This window comes from Panthera leo, chromosome B4 (genome assembly GCF_018350215.1).
Source record: "Panthera leo isolate Ple1 chromosome B4, P.leo_Ple1_pat1.1, whole genome shotgun sequence".
NCBI lineage: Eukaryota > Metazoa > Chordata > Mammalia > Carnivora > Felidae > Panthera > Panthera leo.
In genome coordinates this window covers 57,330,023-57,350,962 of record NC_056685.1, presented here as the reverse complement: position 1 = coordinate 57,350,962, position 20,940 = coordinate 57,330,023, and the positions used below count along the sequence as shown (strand labels likewise).

The following is a 20,940-nucleotide window of genomic DNA, read 5'->3' as shown; positions in this document are numbered from 1 at the left end:
AAAGATGATATAACATTGATTATCTACAATAATAGTGGTACTCAATGGACCAGACACTCTTGAATTTGACATGCATTAACTCACTTAATACTGTTAACACCATATAAGGCATGCATTATTATAATTCTTCTTTAAAAGATGAGAAAGTAAAGGAACCAAGACATAAAGTAACTTTCCAGTGGTCAGGAAAAAAAAAAGTGCTGGAGCTAGGATAGCCTGAGTTATCAAAATTTTCAATAGAGGAGATGTGGTATTTGTTTTTCGTTATCTTAAGGAATGACACTTAAAAGTAAATATCTTTTCTATAACGTTCAACTTAACTTTCAATTACTCAGAATTTCCTGGGAACAAACTAAGATGATTGATCTATTTTTCACTTGATACTTATTTAATTAGCTTGGTAATCAATTATATAAATTCTATTTGCATTTGGTGATAATGGTGATGCTATGTTATGTTTATCTGGTATGGATCATCTCACTTATTTTATCACTGGAAATTCCTACTTTATAATTTTTCACCTTATTTAATTCATTTATACAGATTATAATATCTATTGTACGGTTAACTTCTCAAGTACAGAATCCATGTGTGATTAATCTAGCCTTCAGAGTACACAGAAAAAGGAGAAATTACTGTTTACTTTGGGGCTCTGGAAACACATTAGTTCAATTATCACCTTGAATATGAGAAAACTAAAGTTCAGAAAGGTCTTGCAACCTATAAGTCAAGGCCTTAACTCATACTCCATTCTGGATAATCCCAAAACACATGTTGTTTTTATCTCTGAATTCTACCTTATAACCTATACAGTATCTTACGATAAGTACTCAGGTACTTTTTGTTGAATAGATGAGTGTTGAATAGATAGATGATGGTTGTTACTTAGCAAATCTCCAACTTAAACCAAAGCAGTGTATGAATGCACTTTAGAGAAGGGAATGGAACTTTTAAATTCCAATAGCATAAAATATGCTTGAATAGTCAAACATGTATTAAATAAAGAGATTAGCCGCTATAGGTTACATAACTGGAATGGATGAAGCTGCTTAATCATAGAACTCTTTTACCATTATGAAATTGGGTAAATTTGAGACAGCCCCATAAAATAATGTAGCTCCCATTTTTTTAATGAATTCATATTAGAATTAAAAGTTAAATAGATAGTATTGGGAAACTTCAATTTTATGTCACTGAAATTTAGTATTTTTAAAGTATATGTTTTCTCATATATTTACCTTGTTTCATTTGGCAGCTAAAACTTTATAACAGTCATTCTTTTTTAAGTTTATTTATTTATCTTGAGAGAGAGAGAGAGAAAGAAAGTAGGGGAGGGATAGAGAGACACACACACAGAATCTTAAGCAGGCTCAGCACTGTCAGCATGGCACCTGATGAGAGGCTCGAACTCACAGACTGTGAGATCGTGACCTGAGCTGAAATCAAGAATCAGACAGCTGAGCCATTCAGGCACCCCTAATAGTCATTCTCAAATCGAGAATTCTAAAATCACTAAAGTATCTATGTGAATTCCAACTTTTAACAAATTGTATTCTGAACTATCACCATAGTTTGGATTAAAAACATTTTCCTTTCACTATCAGTCCTGATAAAGTGACAATTATACTTGGATTGTATTATAGTACTTGGAACTCTGTGGAAAGACTATCTCTGAAGACTAGTTTAAAAGTAGAACATCTTCCTATTATTTTATTAGTGGTATTTAAACTTGGCATGGATTGGCAAGTTTATGGCTTGGGTTTATAGTTTTAACTCTTACGTTTAGTTATATGATCCATTTTGAGTTAGTTTTTTACATGGGATTGAGGTAGGGGTTCTATTCCATTCTTTTGCATATAGATATCCAGTTGTCCCCAACCATTTGTTGAAGACTATTATTATGTTCCAGTACTAATTCTCAGATGTTAACTGGGTGTCCTATCATTCAATTCAATCTGACAATATCTGCAGTTAGCATCAGATCCCAGAAGTTAAAGTGTAAGGTCCCCAATGATTGCTCTTATTCAGAAAGTAACTGCAAGTACTGTCCCCAGGCAATGGGCACTTCTGCCTGCCAGAATTGGCTGCAAATTTGGGAGTTCCCACAATACTCCTTTAGCCTCGGTAATTCACTAGCATGACTCATAGAACTCAGGGAAGTGCTATACTTATTATGATTGTTTTATTATAAAGGATTCAAATAAATAACTTAGTTGAAGAGATACACAGGATGTGTCTGGAAGGGTCTTGAGCACAGGAGGTTCTGTTTTTGGGGAGTCAGGGTGTGCCACCTTCCCAAACATCAGTGCTCACCAGGAAGCTCTCTGAGTCTCATTGTTTAGAACTTCCATTAAGGTTTCATTACATAGGCATGATTGATTAAATCATTGACCATGTGATTAAACTCAATGTCAAGCCCCTTTCCTCAGAGTCTGGGGTACTGGGGTCCTGAAAGTTCCAGTCCTCAAATCACATGATTGCTTTTTCCACAACCTCTCCCATCCTGAAGCTATCTAGGGGCTCTGTTATGAGACAAGTATAGCGTAACAAAGGCATGCCTATCACTTGCTGAATTCCAAAGGTTTTTGAAGCTCTGTGCCAGGAATCAGGGAACAGAAATTCAGAGAACAGTTTTATTCACAACAGACCAGATTTCTTTCCTCCAGGGTCTTGGCAAGTGTGTCAAAAACGAAATGACCATAAATGTCTGGGTTTATTTCTGTACTCTCAATTCCATGCCATCCTTTGATATGTATTTGTATCCTCATGCCAGTACCACACTGTCTTGATTACTATAGCTTTGCCTTAAGTTGTGAAGTTGAGAACGTTATATTCTCCAACTTTTTTTCTCGGCATTGTTTTAGCTATACTAGATCCTTTGAGTTCCATATGAATTTTAGGATCAGCTTATCAGTTTCTATCAAAAAAAGCTAGCTGAATTTTGATAGGGCTATGTTGAATCTACAGATTAATTTGGAGAGTATCTTCATTTTAAGGATATTAAGTTTTCTGATCCATGAATGTGGGATGTCTTTTTTAGTGGTGTTTGGTTTTTAATGTACAAGTCTTCCACTTCTGTTAATAAATTTATACTTTTTTTTATTTTTTCCATGCTGTTGTAAATAGAACTGTTTTCTTAATTTTATTTTCAGAATGTTCATTGCTAGTATACAGAAATTTAATTGATTGAGCAAATATCCTGCAACCTTACTGAACTTTTTCATTATTTCTAATAGTTTTTTAGTGAATTCCTTGAGATTTTCTAAATAAAAATAATGTTATCTACAAAAAGCTGGTTTTCCTTCTTCCTTTTCTATCTGGATGTGTTTTATTTCTTTAAAATTTTTTTTAATCTTTATTAATTTTTGAGAGAGAGACAGAGTGTGAGCAGGGGAGGAGCAGAGAGAGAGGGAGACACAGAATCTGAAGCAGGCTCCAGGCTCTGAGATGTCAGCGCAGAGCCCGACGCAGGACTCGAACTCACGAACCGTGAGATCATGACCTGAGCCGAAGTCAGACACTCAACTGACTGAGCCACTCAGGGGCCCCGATGGATGTGTTTTATTTCTTGTTCTTTATTAACAAACCTGGCTGTAACCTCCAGTACAATGTTGAATACAAGTCGTGTGAGTGGACATCCTTGTTTTATACCTGATCTGGGGAGAAAGCAGTCAGCCTTTTATCATTGAGTATGATAGTTGTGGGTTTCTGTAGATGCTGTTTTATTAGGTTAAAGGAAGTTCTCTTCTATTGCTAGTTTCTTGAGTGTTTTTATCATGAAAAGGGGTTGGATTCTGTCAAATATTTTTCAGACCTATTGAATAATTGTATGAGTTTTTATTTTATTAGTATGGTGTGTTACATTGTTTGCTATTTAGATGTTAAACCAATTTTATATTCCGAGGGTAAATCCCATTGGGTCTTGGTGAATAATTCCTTTTCACTCTTCTATATACTTTAAAAGAATTTAGGTATGCCTGAAATCACCCATAATGGAGGCTTTTAAAAATAAAAAGTTTTGTATAAACTAATAATCAAAAGTTATACGAGTAATCTGGCCCTAGATCACCTCCAAATCTCTGGTTACAGTATTTTAGACTAATATTCTAGAAGTGTAATTCTGTCATCCTAAAAGTATCACTTTTAAGTCTTTTTAAAATACTTACCACATGGGGCACCTGGAAGGCTCAGTTAAGTGTCTGACACTTGATTTTGGCTCAGGTCATGATCTCACAGTCATAAGATCAAGCTCTGCGTCAGACTCCGTGCTGGGCATGGATCCTGTTTGGGATTCTCTGTCTCCCTCTCCTTCTGCCCCTCTCCAACCCTCCCCCACTCACTCATGTGTGTTCTCTCTCTCTCTCTCTCTCTCTCTCTCTCTCTCTCTCTCTCACACACACACACACACACACACACACACACACACAGAATACTGACCACATAATCTGGTTGATGATACAGGTAACTCCACCATCTTAGGGCAGAAACTTTATATAATTTGTTTGTACAATTTAGTAATATCACAAAAATCATTAATGTTTAAACATTTCAAAATGATGACTAAACATTCTGGGGGCCAAAGTTTGAAAAGGTAGAATAAGTGATGAACTCACCCTTACCAAATTATTTTACATACATCAATAAATAATAAAATCATGATAAAATAGTTATATGTTTTGGATTTTTGGATTCATGACAAAATGAAATGAAACTATTTTATAGTTTCTTATAGTTTCTTATTAAGAAAATAAGCCTCCAACGGGTAAGATAAATTTCCAAAGACATTCAGCTCTTCTGTCATAGGACCAGTGATTAAACCTTGGTCATTATGACACTGGAGTATGACTCTGAAAGAGTGACTGGGTATAAAAGTTTCTGTTTTTATTTTGCTGTTTTTATTCTTGTTGTTTTTAATCTAGAAATTATCTAGTAAGTTTGTAAACTTTTATTCTTATACAACTTAGTGTCCTAGTATAATATAGCACTGTGCTTTGATAAGTAATAATTTACATTTAACAAATTTTAGAGCACATTAGGATGTTTTCTATAAAGTATTTCAGCTATAAATAATGTTACATTATAAATATATTTTAACTTAACCATCAATGAATATAAAGAAGGTTAAAAATTTTTTTTCTATAAAACAAGTCCCAGAATTACATATTCATATATATGTTTATATGACTGAATTAATAATATAAAGATTAAAAAAAATTTTTTTGAGAGAGAGATGATGTGTGCATGCACATGAGTGGGAGAGGGGCAGAGGAAGAGGGAGAGAGAGAATCTTAAGCAGGCTCCGTGCTGAGCACAGAGCCTGACATGGGACTCAGTCTCACAACAGGGAGTTCATGACCAGAGCCAGAATCAAGAGTCAGACACTTAACCAACTGAGCCACCCAGGTGCCCCTATAATATGAAGAATTTTAAAAGCTATTTAATTAATATAGCTCTAAAATAACTGGTTCACATTTTTACATTTCAATTGTCATTATATCTTGACTGTCACTTATAAAATTTGTTTTTTAGCTGTTCATTCATTATTCATTCATCATCCACTAACTGCAATGTGTTGTAAGTCTGACATTTTGTGTGGCTATGAATCTGATCTAGAAAAAATTACTATGATGAAATTATTTAATATTTCTTTCAAAGTTTTGTAGTAGAAAGTTTAACTCTCTTTATGATGTTTGATTTATTCACCTGAGTATTTTGGAATTACTTTGATTTCTCACTACTTTCCTTTCTTCTTTTTTTTTTCCTTTTTTTTAGCATTGCAAGAAATAGATAACATCAAGAAGGACATCAGGAGTAGGAGAAATTGGCCTGGGAGGCTCAGCAGGTCAGGACGCTTGCATTATCATTTGCTGTTCATTCTTTTGCCATCAATTCTAGAGTTCTCAAGTCTCTTGCCACTTGTTTCTTTCTTGAATATGCTCACTTGGTATATTCTCAGTTTTGCAAATCATGACTAACACCTTTATGTAAAAAGTCTGGCATTTGGGTATTCTTTTTTTAGGATTTGAAGATTAAAAAATAATAATTCAAATAAATATTCAGGAATAGAAGGAAGTCTCTTACCTAATAAGTTATATAGATACCCTGGTTTCTCTTATTCTCATATAAACTGTTTTTAAATGAAGATTTCCTGATAACTTTTCCAAAATCAGAACTTTAAACATAAAATGTTATTAAGCAATTGTAGTAACATTAAGTTATTGTAATAACACTGGCATCATTAAAGTCAAGTTTCCTTTCTTTTCTGCTATATTCTCTGGGCTTGGGCCCACCTCTGAAAGCTCTTGACACTTTAAAGTCAATCTGTTTGCTTGCACTAATTTGAACTACTGAAAGTTGACTACCATGTGTAAAATGAAGGTTAATTAAAATACAATTTCTCTGTAAATAGAAAGATCCCAATAGTCAAAGGGTCTACTATGAACATTGTCACCATTGTAGAACGTTTAGTGTTAATCATATTCCTCAGTAAGCTGGAGCCATGCTGCCCTTTGGGGTCTCCATTGCCCTGAATGTCCCCATGAGTAACTAATGGCTTTGTGGTCATCTCCTGCTTCAGAGGAGTCTCCCAGTTGTCTTAAATAGTGATTACATCTCTCAGTACAATTGCTTAACTATTTATGGAAGCTTGGAGAGCCTTTACCTCTGCCATACCTATCACTTCCACGGCTCTCCCAGAGTTTAATTTAGCTCCTTCAAATCCAGGTCTGTTATGGAACATCTTTCACTGAGATTTTCAGTTTTCATCACACAGAGGGACAAATGCTTCTGTCCTTCAGTCTGATCACAATTCTTCTAGTAAAAAGGCATTTCAGGAAGGAACTAAGCTCAGAATTCTTCTGTCAGGATGATTCAGGGATTTTGTTATTTCTTAGCATTAGCATTAGGGACCGGACAGATTATTATTGTTATGTGTTGAGAGAACACTACCCTCCAGCTTAAAGGAGAGATAATTTCACGTATAACTGGATATAATAAATATGCTCAAGCTTCTGTTCTTAGCTTAATTAGGGAAGAGTTCTACAAAGAGATGTATTTAGAACGATATGTCTAACTGACTGGATTTATAAGTATGCCTGCACTGATTCTTGCAGCTTTGAGGTTTCCTTTTGGGCAATACTTTCATAACGAGTTTACTGTTGGTAGACCAGATTTTCAGCTGGCAAACAGTGTTCAACTAAACCTTGAAAAGAAATAAATGGAGCCAAAAGTGGTAGGTTTTCTTGGCATCCAGCTAATATATAAGTATTGACCTTAAATTGAATATAGTTGTTGAGCTTTGCATGCTTGGAAGCAAAATCAAGAAGGAGAAACAAGTATCTTATAGATCCCATAGTCTTGGGAGATAGAATCCACTCCAATTTACCTATTTTACAAACTTAAATTGCTACCCAGTGTCATATGAAATCATAACAGAAGTAAATCGGTGTTTCTTGATATGATGCAGGCCTACTGCATTATGCTGACTTGCAGGTTATGGAATACTTACAATTCTGCACACAACTTTGTGCACACATGTGACAAGTATCATCATTTGCCATCTCCACCAATGGATAGTTTATATAAAACATAATTGATACTAATACTTGACTTTGGATTATACTGATATTTGAAAAATATCAAGAACTTTAAGTTTTTGTTTTCCTTTTTAACTGTTGTTTCTCTGGAGACGTTTCCTATTTGGCTGGATGAAATGGAAGGGTGATTATTCATTCATTCTTTAATTCATGCAACAGAAGTTCTCATGCTCCTCAAGCTTTTATTCTAGTGGAGGAAAACATTACGTGAAGATTTTAATGTACAGTTGATCCTTGAACAATGTGGGGGTTTGGAGTGCTCATCTCCCATGCAGTTGAAAATCTGTGTTTAATTTTTGATTCCCCAAAAAGTCAACTACTATTGGTCTACTATGGACCAGAAGCCTTACCAATGCCATAAGCAATTGATTAACACATATTTTGTAAGTTATATGTATCTTATACTGTACAATAAAGTAAGGTAGGGAAAAGAAAATGTTATTAAGAAAATCATAAGGAAGAGAAAATACATTTACAGTCCTGTGCTATAAAAAATCCACAGATAAGTGGACCCATGCAGTTCAAACGCATGTTGTTCAAGAGTCAACTGTATATGTTAATGGGGGTGCATACTAAGAAGTAAATAAAGCAGAGTAAACAGAATGATGGGAGACTATTTCAGATATGTGTGTGAGGAGGGGCGCCTGGGTGGCTTAGTCGGTTAAGCGTCCGACTTCTGCTCAGGTCATGATCTCACGGTCCGTGAGTTCCAGCCCCACGTCGGGCTCTGTGCTGACAGCTCAGAGCCTGGAGCCGGCTTCAGATTCTGTGTCTCCTTCTCTCTCTGACCCTCCCCCACTCATGCTCTGTCTCTCTCTGTCTCAAAAATAAATAAACATTAAAAAAAATAAAATAAATGTGTGTGAGGAAGGTCTTTCTGCTAAGGAGAAACTGAAGCACAAATGTAAGTGGAGAGAGGGAACCATTTTGGTATACACGGGTGAAGAGATACTCCTTAAACTTGCTATGTTGAAAGATTGTCGAGAAAGGCAATGTGACAGGAAAAGATTAAGTAGTGGACAAGTAAGACATGAAAATGGGAAGGATGCTGTGGAGTCTATTGTATAGTTCCTGGTAGACCGTGGCAGGACCTTGCCTATCCTTCTGAGTGAGATGGGAATCATTAGAGTGATTTTAGCCAGTAAGAGGGCATCATATGGCTCACATGTTATACGGATCACTCAGACTTACGGGGTATGTAAAGCATTTAAAAGATTTCTCTTGACACGGAATATAAATTATGAATGAAAATAGACTTAAATTAACAATGATCAGGGCAACATTATCTGATCAGGATATTGACAGATGATTGTGTTCCAGGAGCTAATGTTAAATAGTGCAGCTCTCATTTTTCTTTTCCGTGTCCTTAATTTGCATAATTCTTTTGAATTTGAATCATGTTTTTTGGCAGTGTATAATAACTTATTGTTTTATAATAGGGACATTAATGACAATGATATGTAATATTTAAAAATGATGTGCGTCTGATTGTTCCTTTGCATACTGATTTTCCCATTTGTTTGTCATTTATAATTTCAACCAAAACTACATAGCTTTGTACGAGTCCACAACAAGTCATGAATTTTATCTTCTTTTTGTAAGGGAAGATGCTTGAAATTATGTCATGGCTTTATTATAATTATCACATGATCTATTAGACTATTTATAAGGAGGAAACATGGAGTAATTAGTAGGAATTAGAGAGAATGAATTCTGGAACCAGCTCTGAAACTTACAGCTGACTTGGGGTCTTTAACATGTTTGCCTAGAAATGATCAACACTGCTTTTCCCAAAGGGAGAAGCATACTATTATTGTTACCTCTAGAGTTCCTTTACATTTGTTAAGCCAGTGTGTACATACTAGGTGGTGAATAAAAGTTGGTTGAATTAAGAGTCACCTACACTAGAAGTGATCATTTTTAATATAAATGAGAAAATAAGGGAGATTATTTCATATAAGTAACAAAGAAAAATCTCCATATTTATTTTCATAAAAATCACTTCGAGTAGATATTATTGATACTTGGAAGAGTTGTTTCTTAAATTCTCATTGCTATCATGTGAAAAGTGAGCATTAAAAATAAATTTAACGGTTGCCTTCTATTATCAGTCTTGTGGCAGCAGTTTCCAAATAATTTACCATAAATTTTTTAAATTTTTAAATGAATACATTAATAAATGAATTTAAAACTATAAGCTTATATCTAAGCTTAGATTCCATTATTGGCTATCAGAATATTCATGCAACAAATAAATGTATATATTTGAAAATTTTTATTTATTCAAAATGCTTTCCTTTTTAATCATAAGAATAAAAATCACTTTTATGATTAAATGAGAAAGAAATTATTCTCTGAATTCTGTTTCAGGGGAGAGGGCATGCCTACCTCAACTTCACATGCACACTTGACAATTATCCTTGAGCCTATGGTGGCTCAGGTTCTTTTCTGCCACAGCGAGTGCAGGAGATTTTCCTTCTCTCCCATCACAATTTTTTTTTTTCCTTGAAAGACTCTTCCCTGCTTTTTGATGGGAATTAATCTGTTTTGTTCTCCACTATAAGCCAAATACACCTTTCAAAGTACTTTGCTTATAGCATGTGTTAAATAAACTTAGTTTGAAGATCCAAAACCAAATATTATAATGCAAAATAAAATGTATTATAGACTAACAAGAGCTACAGTGTAACATTATTTGAGGGTTCATAGAAAAGAGAAAGCTTCATAGGCAAGCCAGTACTTGTCTTAAAGGATGCATGTGATTTTCTTAGCAGAGATATTAGACACAGAGGTAGGGGGTGGTGGTGGGGGATTGCCTAGTATATATTTAAGGTCCTGGTCTCTGAAGTCTCTCTTTGGACTTGGGTGAGTTTGGATGTGGCACAGGGTATACAAAAGGCAATAGTGACTATGAAGATATGTTGAGCTCTTTACAACATAAAGAGACTTTATAATTCAAAGTCTCTGAAGAGGACTTTGACTCTTTGGTGATTTGACTTTTAATTCAACAGGACCTAGGAAGTTATTGAAAAGTTTAGTTTGTTTAGAAAATGTGGATGATGATTAGGTCTGTGCTTGGATTAACTAACTAATAGGATAGTAGTATGAGGTTGACTGAAAGAGGAGAGGTTACAAGGGGAAGAGAGGAGACCAATGCAATAATCAGACGAGATCCAGAAAGTCAGGACCGAGATAAAAACACTTAGGGACAGTTACAAGCAGAAATTCAAAGATGGAATCAATAGACTTTGACTTACGAGAAAAATAAGGGATGAATTTAAACCTTGAGTAACTGAAATAAAAGCTTTGCAAGTCATGGATGTGGGAAATCAGGAAAGCCTACCCGTTTTTACTTATTTATATTTTTATTAGTGAAGAGACACCAACTGATTTGAGAATCTTTACATTTGAGTTGCCAGTGCCAATATATTCAGGAAGTATCCATGCCTCTTCTGGAATGTGGCAGGAGAGTTGAAAATGAAGCTACGTGAATTTAAACTTGACAGCAAAAGTGTCCTCTTTAGCAGAAGAAGGGGAATCCAGGCTGAGGAATACCCTGAAAGACTAAGAGTCTTAATTCCATGTGGAATTTTGAAGAAAATCAAATGGAAGAGTCAAAATAAAAGAAATTCTGAAATTTGAATTGTAGTTCTGCTGCTTGAGCAGCTGTGTGGTTCTGAAGTTGGCTTTGGTTTGTTTTTTTATTTCTTTATTTTTACTTAAAATTTTTTTAAATGCTTATTTATTTTTGAGAGAAAGAGAGACAGAGACAGTGGGAGGGACAGAGAGAGAGAGAGAGAGAGAGAGAGAGAGAGAGAGAGAGAGACAGCATCTAAAGCAGGCTCCAGGATCTGAGCTGTCAGCACAGACCCCGACGTAGGGCTCAAACTCATAAACCATGAGATCGTAACCTGACCTGAAGTCGGGTGCTGAACTTACTGAACCACCCAGGCGCCCCTATTTATTCATTTATTTATTTTTAATGTCTGCAGGAGCCCTGCTTGAGTGATCTGCAAATAGTAAGCACTAAATGCAGGCTTTATTGGCTCATTAAAATATAATCATTTCTAGGGGCGCCTGGGTGGCTCAGTCGGTTAAGCGTCCGACTTCAGCCAGGTCACGATCTCACAGTCCGTGAGTTCGAGCCCCGCGTCAGGCTGTGGGCTGATGGCTCAGAGCCTGGAGCCTGCTTCGGATTCTGTGTCTCCCTCTCTCTCTGCCCCTCCCCCGTTCATGCTCTGTCTCTCTCTGTCTCAAAAAGAAATAAAACGTTAAAAAAAATTTTTTTTAAATATAATCATTTCTGAATTATGGAATCTTTTTTAAGTATTGAAATTATTTAAGTGTCATTCATTCAGTTTTAATTTGTTCATTCATTCATTCACTGATTGATTAATCGATTCATTCATTCATTCATATGTTCTTACTGAGTCTTAACTGTGGCAGGTACTGTTTTAATTTTATTGCCTTTTTCTCCATCCCATACTTGACTAGAATCTTCACTGGTTGAACTGAGCATATTATTCTCCGTCACTTACAGGAAAAAGACTGATTTAGATATTGTCTATCTATGGAAGCATGCCTTCCACAGCTCAAACTGTCTCCTCTTCCTCAAGTTGGTTGGAGTAACTATAAAAGGAAGTGATGGAGAATGTTGTTTTTACTTTTACAATAACAGGAAACACATTCATTGTACTGATTCCCTGTAGACACTGAGAGTAAAATATTTAACTCACGAATTATTTAAGTCACCCTCCTTAACAGTAGTTAAACACGCTGATGTTATAGAGATCTGACAAACATAACTATTATCATATGACTACTGAGAAGTTTTTGGACAGAAGTGCCAGTAAGAGGAGGGGAGCCCTATCCCCGAATGCTGAATGAGTGCTTGCCTGGGGTGTCCCCAGGAACAGGAGCTGACACAGGTGTTCGGCACAGTTGCTTACTGCTTCCCATCAAGAAGGATAGGGGGTTCTTAGCACTGCTGGTTTGTGGCACTCAGCATATTTGGCAGCAGTCAGCCCTGGCTGTGGATTTCCCTGGGGAAAATAAAAGCCACAGGGGAGTCATCAGTGTGACCTTCTGCTGGGTAGTTGGCACACGGTTGCACCACAGGAAGGCTTTCAGTTGTCATTTTCTGAACGGGTAGATATCAGGTGCTGATGGAGGCTCCCCATTCAAGGTGGGAAGTGGAGAAGGAAAAAAAACATTGAGCAGAAGCTTACCAAATAATCCCCAGTCTTGAAGCTTAACACCAGCTGATCTGCTGATAAAAGGGATTTTGGGGAGGCGGGGGGAGGGGGGGTAGCCAGGGAGTTTCATTGGTTCTGTAAGCACAATTATAAGCTTTCCTATTTAAGTCTGACCCATCATATTGAAATGCTGTCACTAGTATCATTAGCAAGTAAAGTGTTGATAACATAGTCAAATGCACAGCAGAGTTCTGGCTCTTAAGTGTCTGGACTAACTCCCAATATTAGGAATAGGAGTCAAACTGCCATCACTTTTCCTGTGCTAACAGACGCCCTGCCATTAGCAGTCTGAAGGCAATTTTAATAAAATACATAGCCCCGCTGAGTTGGTCTCAAAAGATAAATAAGCAATGCAGAAAAGAAGCTTTTGTTTAAAAGTAATTATTTAAACTATGCATTACAGGTAATTTTCTTTTACCAGTAAGGCAAATGCTATCAGAATTTCAATAATGATTTGGTGGCACTTATCTAAATAATGTGATATTGTCATTTCTAAGAGTTAAAGCATTGCTTTATTTTCACTTATATACAAAATGAGGGCGAATTGGATTCAGGTATCATGTGCATGTGTTTTACAGTTTATGTTACATTTTTTTTGGGTGAACAGTGTTGTATTCTTAGACAGATTTATGGAAATGTAACAAGCTGGTGATAGAGTTCTGGGAACTGCAGACTTGACTTCCAAATACAGATTAGAACAGGAGGGCAAAGAACATCTTTTTATTTTTCCTTTGCTGTCAGAAAGGAAATCACATTTCAGTCTTTTAAAAACTCTTTTAAATAAGATGCTTGTACATAAACCACAGTCACAAGGGTATAATAAATGTGTGCATGTATCAGAGGAGCCAAAGCTTTGTTTGCCAAAAGGTAAAAATCTCCGAAAGCTTTTTCAGAGTCTATTTGGAAACCATTGAAACCACCACTTTTCCTTTCCATCTTGATAGTGACATGCTGGCCTGAAATCTGTAACACAGAATTGGTCCTGGCCTTAGAGTAGGCAGAATAAAACTTGCCTATGTAAGTGTGATATAAGGGGCATCAGGAAGGCTTCTATTTCCAGCCGCAATCAGGGGTAAAGGTAAGCAGCATGTGCTTTAGAATGAGACTGACTCAGTTCAAATCCTACTCAAATCCTAAGGGTTTTTTCCCCATAATACATCCCCTTAGACAAATTATGTGTCTTCTCTAAGTCTTTGTTTTCTCATCTGTAAAATGGGGTTAATAGTAAAACCAACTTTGTATGATTGTTACCAGGATGAAATGCGACGATACACGTAAAACATGTCGGATGTTATATGGCACAGAGGAAGGACTCAAGAAATGTTTCTTTTTATGTTAATGGTCTTTTAAGAAAATTTCATCAGGAATGTTATATGTTGAAGATTGTGCCAGGAGTTGAGATAAATGTGTTGATCAATATATCATTTCTATTTCAAAACTAAAAAGTCTAACATAAGACAAACATTTAAGCAGATAACTGCAGTACTGTGTGCCAATTGTAATATTGGTATGGTGCTCGGGGACATAAAGGATGCAGGACTTAATCTCGGCCATGGGAAAATTACTATAAAATCTTGGTGTTTTGAACTTTCGAAGTGAAGATGCTAAGCTATATATTTCCATCCTGAGCTGTTGTGATCAAAGGCAACTATTTTTTTTTTAAGAGTGATTTTCCAGCTCCTTGTTCTTTCTCTTCTTCTTCCTTTACAGTTATGTAAACCTTTTCTTTGAGTTTTAGCACCATGGTTAGATAATATCTATAGTCAGAGAGAAGAAGTAAACATGAATCAAGCACTCACTGCTCAGCATCTGTCCTAAGATGATTTGGAGGCAGAGATAAAAACACAGCCTTTATTCTCATACCGTGCTAATAGAAATAAAAGTTGGTACAAATCCTTTGAACAGGAATTGGGCAATACCTAACAAATTTATATATATATATACCATTTGATCCAACAATCCTATTTCCAGGAATTTATCCTGAAGACACACCTTTAACAATATAAGAATCACAAGCTCAAGGTTATTGATTGTGACATTGTTTATAATTGTAGAATATTAACAACTATCTAAATGCTCATGCATACTGGAGTAGTTGAATATACTACTACACTATAGCATCTCCATATAATGAGGTACCATGCAATTGTAGAGATAATGAACAGATGTGAAAAAAGTGCAAAAGTATGTTACCCATAATGAAAAGGAAATAAAGAAATATACATAGATCTGCTAACTGGGGTCAACAGATAAGAAAGAAACTCCAGAAACGTATGGAATTGGTGACTTACAGGTGTTGGGCTTAGTAAATGTGGATTGAGAGAATGGAAGTAGGGTAGAAGGGGTAATGGGGGAATGACATTTATATGAATGCTGTCTATTTATTTTTGTATAGTTCTGATTTTTAGAACTGTGTTAATGTTTCACATACTCAAAAATAAATAAATAATTAAAATTAACCAGGGTGTTCTGGGATCCCCACGTGAAAAACAAACAACAAAAATATCTAGTAAGCTAAATTATATTTCTAGGAATTAAAAATGAATGGGGTGGGGAAAAAAGAGCTAATCTAAGTAACTTTGATAAACAGTGTTTTGACTTTATACTCTAAGATTATTTTAAGAAGGAACTATTGTACTCCAATTAGAAAATATAGATTAATGATTCTGTTTTTTGTAGGGGTAAAACTTAACATTCTGAAACTGCTTTAAATGTGTTATAGGATTGTCATTAATGATGGCTATTTTTCTCACTGTAAAGAAATAAAGAGGGGTAGAACAAACCCTATGATGTTGAATTGGAATCGGAGTTATCACTAGGAAGTCATGTGTGTTTAAATATTAAGTATGTATCGTAGATATACAGATACAAAAACAAAGAAATAGGGGTGTGTGTGTGTGTGTGTGTGTGTGTGTGTGTGTGTGTGTGTTTGCATTTATATCCCCTATCTTATTGATTGAGACGCTTAGGAGCAATAATACCTCAGTAGTGATGAGCACACTTAGTACCTGGATTTTGGTTTCTAAATACCATTCTCCAATAAAAGAAACCAAGAATCCTTATAGAAATGGATGTTTCTAGCACCAGAATAGGAAAAGTATATGATGAGAAACTGGAATATCTTGTGGTACCAGAAAGTAAGGAAAGACTAAAAAATGATGGAAACACATTGAAAGGACACATAGGCCAATGTGAAGTGGCTCCCAATGGCCACATATGGGACACTGGGTGAGAAAATAATGATAGTGTTGGCTTATATTCAGTATAGTTCATGATATTATAAAAGGTATTGAATAAATAAATGTGGGAGGAAAAAAAACTCTTTTATGGGTATAGAATACCAGTTAATAACTATAGAATGAATGATGGAAATAGAAAATCACCATGTGGTACACTAGAGTAATAATTTTTTTCAGGCAAGAATCACCACTGGATAGTAAATTAGTCATGAAAATATGATAAATAGGCTACTTACATAGTATATTAAAATGCTTACTAATTACAAAAGGAAAGTAGTAACTTTTCAATGGAAGAACCTAAGCAAGCAATCAAAGTCACCACCATCACTAGTAATGGGATGTATTGGCATCATATGCCACTCCTATGATTCACTGAGAAAGGCACAAAAAAATAATCTCTGTCATGTTCTTGCCAAAAATCCATTATATGAATTTTATCATAAGGAAATATCAGACAACTCAAATTAAGGGACATACTATAAAATAGCAGAAGTAGTCTTAAGAAGTGTCAGGGTCATGGAAATCAAAGAGAGACTGAGGAATTGTCCCAGATGAAATGAGACTGAGAAGATATGACAGCTAAACATTGGCTCATGGTCCAAGAAAGGATATCAGTGGTACAATTGTTGCAATCTCAGTAAGGTCTGTAAATCAGCTAGTTGTGTTGTATTAATGCTAATTTCTTGGGTTTGATAATTGTGCTGTAGTTTTGTAAGATGATAGTATGTGAGAAAGCTGAGAATTCTATTTTTTCAGTGTTTCAGAAGTATGAGATTATTTCACAACGAAATGATAAATTGAAAAATAAAAAATGTCTTAAATAAGATGTATGTATGTATTATCCATTCTTCTTTATTATCATAAAGAGTTTGCTGTACAAGAGGGTAATCACTAGGCTCTAAGAAGAAAGGAATAAAATGTAATAGAGTGATGAGTATGTAGCATTGTGAATTGGGTCTTATTCTGTTAACTGGCTCTGTCACACACTGTGTAAGCCTTGAGGGTACTTACTATATCTTTGCATTTGCTAGTCTAATTTCCAATAAAACAGAGATAATGATCTTAGCAATATGGTTTCTAATTATTCACACCAATGGAGGAGAGCAAAAATGTCGAGTATGGAGCCCAACAACAATAATTTTAAGCGCTCAAGTGAAGATCAAGATTTAATGTCAGTGAAGGACCAAGTGTATTCTGGTAGGTATAAAACTCTGGATTATGACAATATTTCCAGGGCCAGAAGCCAGAGCTAGTATATTCAGTTCAGCGGATATGTGTGAAGAGATCCATAATCAGACAAAAGCTAGAAAGAAAGTACTGGAAGACACAGTACACAGTACAGCCAATCAGTCAGACTTTGAGAGTCTAGATTCTTAAGTTAGACACAGGGTCTGGTGATTCACATCTCCCCAAGCTTGATGGTGCCAACAGGGTGGGGGTAGTACTTATCAGCGCTCTGTGACAGCATTAGAAGACTAAGGGAACAAGAACAACATACATTTGCACAGAGTTCATTGTACCACCAATTTGTTTTCACATACCTTTCTATTCAAAAATTTCATGTTCAACATAGTTATAAGATGTAGGCAAAAAAATCAATTTCAATATCTACGTTTTTGTAGATAAAGAAAGTCAGATTCACTGTTTCCATAATCACATAGCTAGTAAATACAGGAAGGATTTGTGCTCAAGACCAGGATGTACACCTAAGTTTATGAACCTCCTTCTAGCATCAAAGAACACCTTATTTACATGAATTCACATGAATTCTTGTATGTAAGATTATTCTGGTGCAGTTTTTTTTTTCTAAGGAAAGGATACAAATCATTGGATTCTATCAGGTCTTCCAAAAGGGTCTGTGACTTAAAGGAAGGTAGAATATAGATTTTCCTTCCACAATAATGCAGTATATGGCATGGAAGTATTTTGGGGGCTTAGGAATATATAACTCTTATATAGTGCAGCTACTCAAGAAGCATCTTTACCAATGGCATCTAACAGAGAGGTCTTAGGACTTGCCCAGAATCCCAAGAGTTAGTGCCGGAAATAAAACCAGAACTCCAGTTCTGGTTGATCACATTATGAGTTAAGCATTGTCTTTGATGAAGATGGTTCTTTCATAGTCTAGCACCAATCAGGAAGACTGAAGGTCTGTTTCCCAGGCTGGATACCACTCAGTGGAGGAGCCAAGTTCTGCTCTGGTAAGACATTAATTAGTATTTTGAGCATTAGGGTGATTTGAGTAAAATTCTGTAGATTTCTTGAAAATCTTGGGAAGACAGGGGCACTAGTGCAATTACCTTACCTATGTAGAATAAAAAGCAGTTTAAACCTGGCAGAGACCTTGGGGTGAATATTGAGTGTGTCATGTCATTCAGCACTTGAGAGCCTCCCCCAAGTTTTCATTTCCTGAATTACTCTTGGGCATTGGAGAAGTTCCTTCTTTCCTGCAGCAGTACACTCTTTTCTTTGAGGAATACCTGAAATGATGTCGGTCTTTGTATGACTTTGACATTTGCCAAAAGTTTATGGTATCTGCTAAGATACACAAATATTATCCCATTGTCCTTATCTATGATTATGTGTATTGCCATCACAGAGCAGATGAAATTTTTTTTTAAAAAAATATTTAATTCTTTACCATTAGAATCAGAATCCCTTGTCTATTACATATATTCGCCTTGCAAATTTGGGATTTATTAAAGACTTAATATTTAGATTTATTATAAAAACTATATAAAATTTAAAATTTCATTTACTCAGTAATGATTTAGAGAATACAGACTCTAAGAACTAGATAATGTTTGTCCAAGTCACTGATTTTGTAGACAAGGAACTGAGGCTCCAAGAGGTTAAATTTTGCATCATTTTACACAGTTAATAAGTGACAGAGCCAGAAAAAGAACCCAGATTTCCTGATTTCTGGCTCAGTTTTCATTCCACTATGGCATGGTGCCTCATGACACGTATGAGATTAGAGCAAAATTATATTTGTTGAAATTCGTGAAAAGTGTTGTGAATCTTTTGATGATGTTTTGTGGGGGGAATGGGTCATTCTATCCTTGATTTTTTTTTTAAATCACTAAAATTAATAAATTAATAATACCCTTTATCAACCTCAGATTAATAAGGTTCTATTAATTTTTCTCTTCAACAATTTGCCTATAGTTGTGGAAAATAACCTCTTAGAATAAATACATGCATACCTTCAAGTTGCTAGCACTTGAGTTGCTCACCCATTAAATGACTAATCTAAGAAATCACCTCTCTTGTTAGGTGCACTGGATTGTAAATGTCTTTTGATAGTACTGCAGCGGTAGCATAGGGATTTGCAACTGGCAGGCAGGAATTGAATTGCCATCATTTGGCTTTAGCAGGAGTTAGAGTCTTGTCTCCAACATAAGCATGAGCCAAGGTACTGTCTCCTTTTTTCTAATTTTAGTTGGAACCATTGGCACTGATCTTACCTAGACAGACTAGTGTTATTTCTACCCAGCACAATCTGCTGGCATGGGCTCTATTCCAAGCCATGCATTTGAACTTCTCCCCCTGGTTTACCAGAGATATGATTGGATGTAGAGGACAGTAACTCTCACCTTTTTCATTAGAAGGCAGTCTTTCAGACATAGGGATTCTCAGTTTAATGGATTCAATGTATGACTCAGAGGGAATTGGCTGTTGTGATGGGAAATTGCTGTGTGCTTTAATTGTGGGTCATGAAATAATTACTCCGACATTTTGGTTCTGGGAGATGGATATTGATACGTTTAACTGCTCAAGGGTAAGAGGAAAGGTGAGCAGTGATGTCTGCTTTCCAGCCCTCACCTGTTCTCTACTGGAACAAATGAGTTGTACAATTGTCCTGTCATTAGCTCCAGTTGTGGGCATCCATCCCTGCTGGCATCTCGCAAACCTCAGTCACACTGACCATACTGTGGCTCTCATCTGCATCCCTTTATCACAATCCTCAGTGAGACCCCTTCAGACCATCAGTACCCTTCCTGAGCTAACCCCCACACCATGGAGGGTCAAATGGGGACATCACAGCCTCTGGAAACCTGACCCTCCATGAAGACATACCTGTACCCATTTCTCCCTACTTCATTTTGTCATGGGATATCTGCAAGGCTATTGCCTCATAGAGTGCCACTCAGGAAGCTAGCTTAGTCCTTATTTTGCTCGGAGCCTAAACATAAAGGGATTTCCACTGTTTTCAATCTCATCCCAGCCTCTTCATTCTGATCTTGCCCTTTCTCAGTAGGAGGGCAGGGCCCTTATATTATCATTTGAGGCTTCTTCCTGCCTTGACTCTTCCTTCTCCCTAAATTAAAAGTGCCCAAAGCACTCACAATTTTCCCATTATGCATAAACAGTAATTTTACATATGTAAAAGCAGAAGATTTTTTCCCCTCTGGTTCTTATGACCCAAATGAATGGGGAGAGGTAACACATCAGGTTATTTCATGTATCATCACACAAGGGCCTCAGTGATAAATAGAAAAGACACAGACTGCCCTCCTGGGGCACTCACAGTGAGCTCAGATGGAATTTATTAGCTTTTTGTTGTTCTTCATATCAATACATACAAACACATCCACAAATAGAGAGATTCTGATAAACAAGTAGACAATATGTTTAAATCTTATATAAAGGAAGTCTTTGAAGTGTATATCACATCCTGAAGAGCTGGTTGAAAAATAGCAAATTATTATCCAAGTGGAAAGGGACGGCATGATTCTCTCTCTTTTTCCCCCCACTTCCTCTCTCTCTTTCTCCCCCTCTCTATCTCTCTAATCCCAAACATTTTTCTGTTCCCCTTTTGGGTGATCGATTTGGTAGATCTGTGTTCCC

General features: G+C 36.1%; 1 protein-coding gene across 11 annotated transcripts in view; it reads left to right on the top strand.

Annotated features, from left to right (window-relative positions):
- The window catches only part of SOX5 (SRY-box transcription factor 5), a 1,003,938-nt gene that overhangs the window by 329,232 nt on the left and 653,766 nt on the right, over positions 1-20,940 (top strand). For all 11 annotated transcript variants that reach the window (XM_042946059.1, XM_042946058.1, XM_042946055.1 and 8 more), the window contains one exon: positions 5,773-5,842. The gene's annotated coding sequence lies outside the window, so the exon portion shown is untranslated. The remainder of the gene's footprint in view (positions 1-5,772; positions 5,843-20,940) is intronic.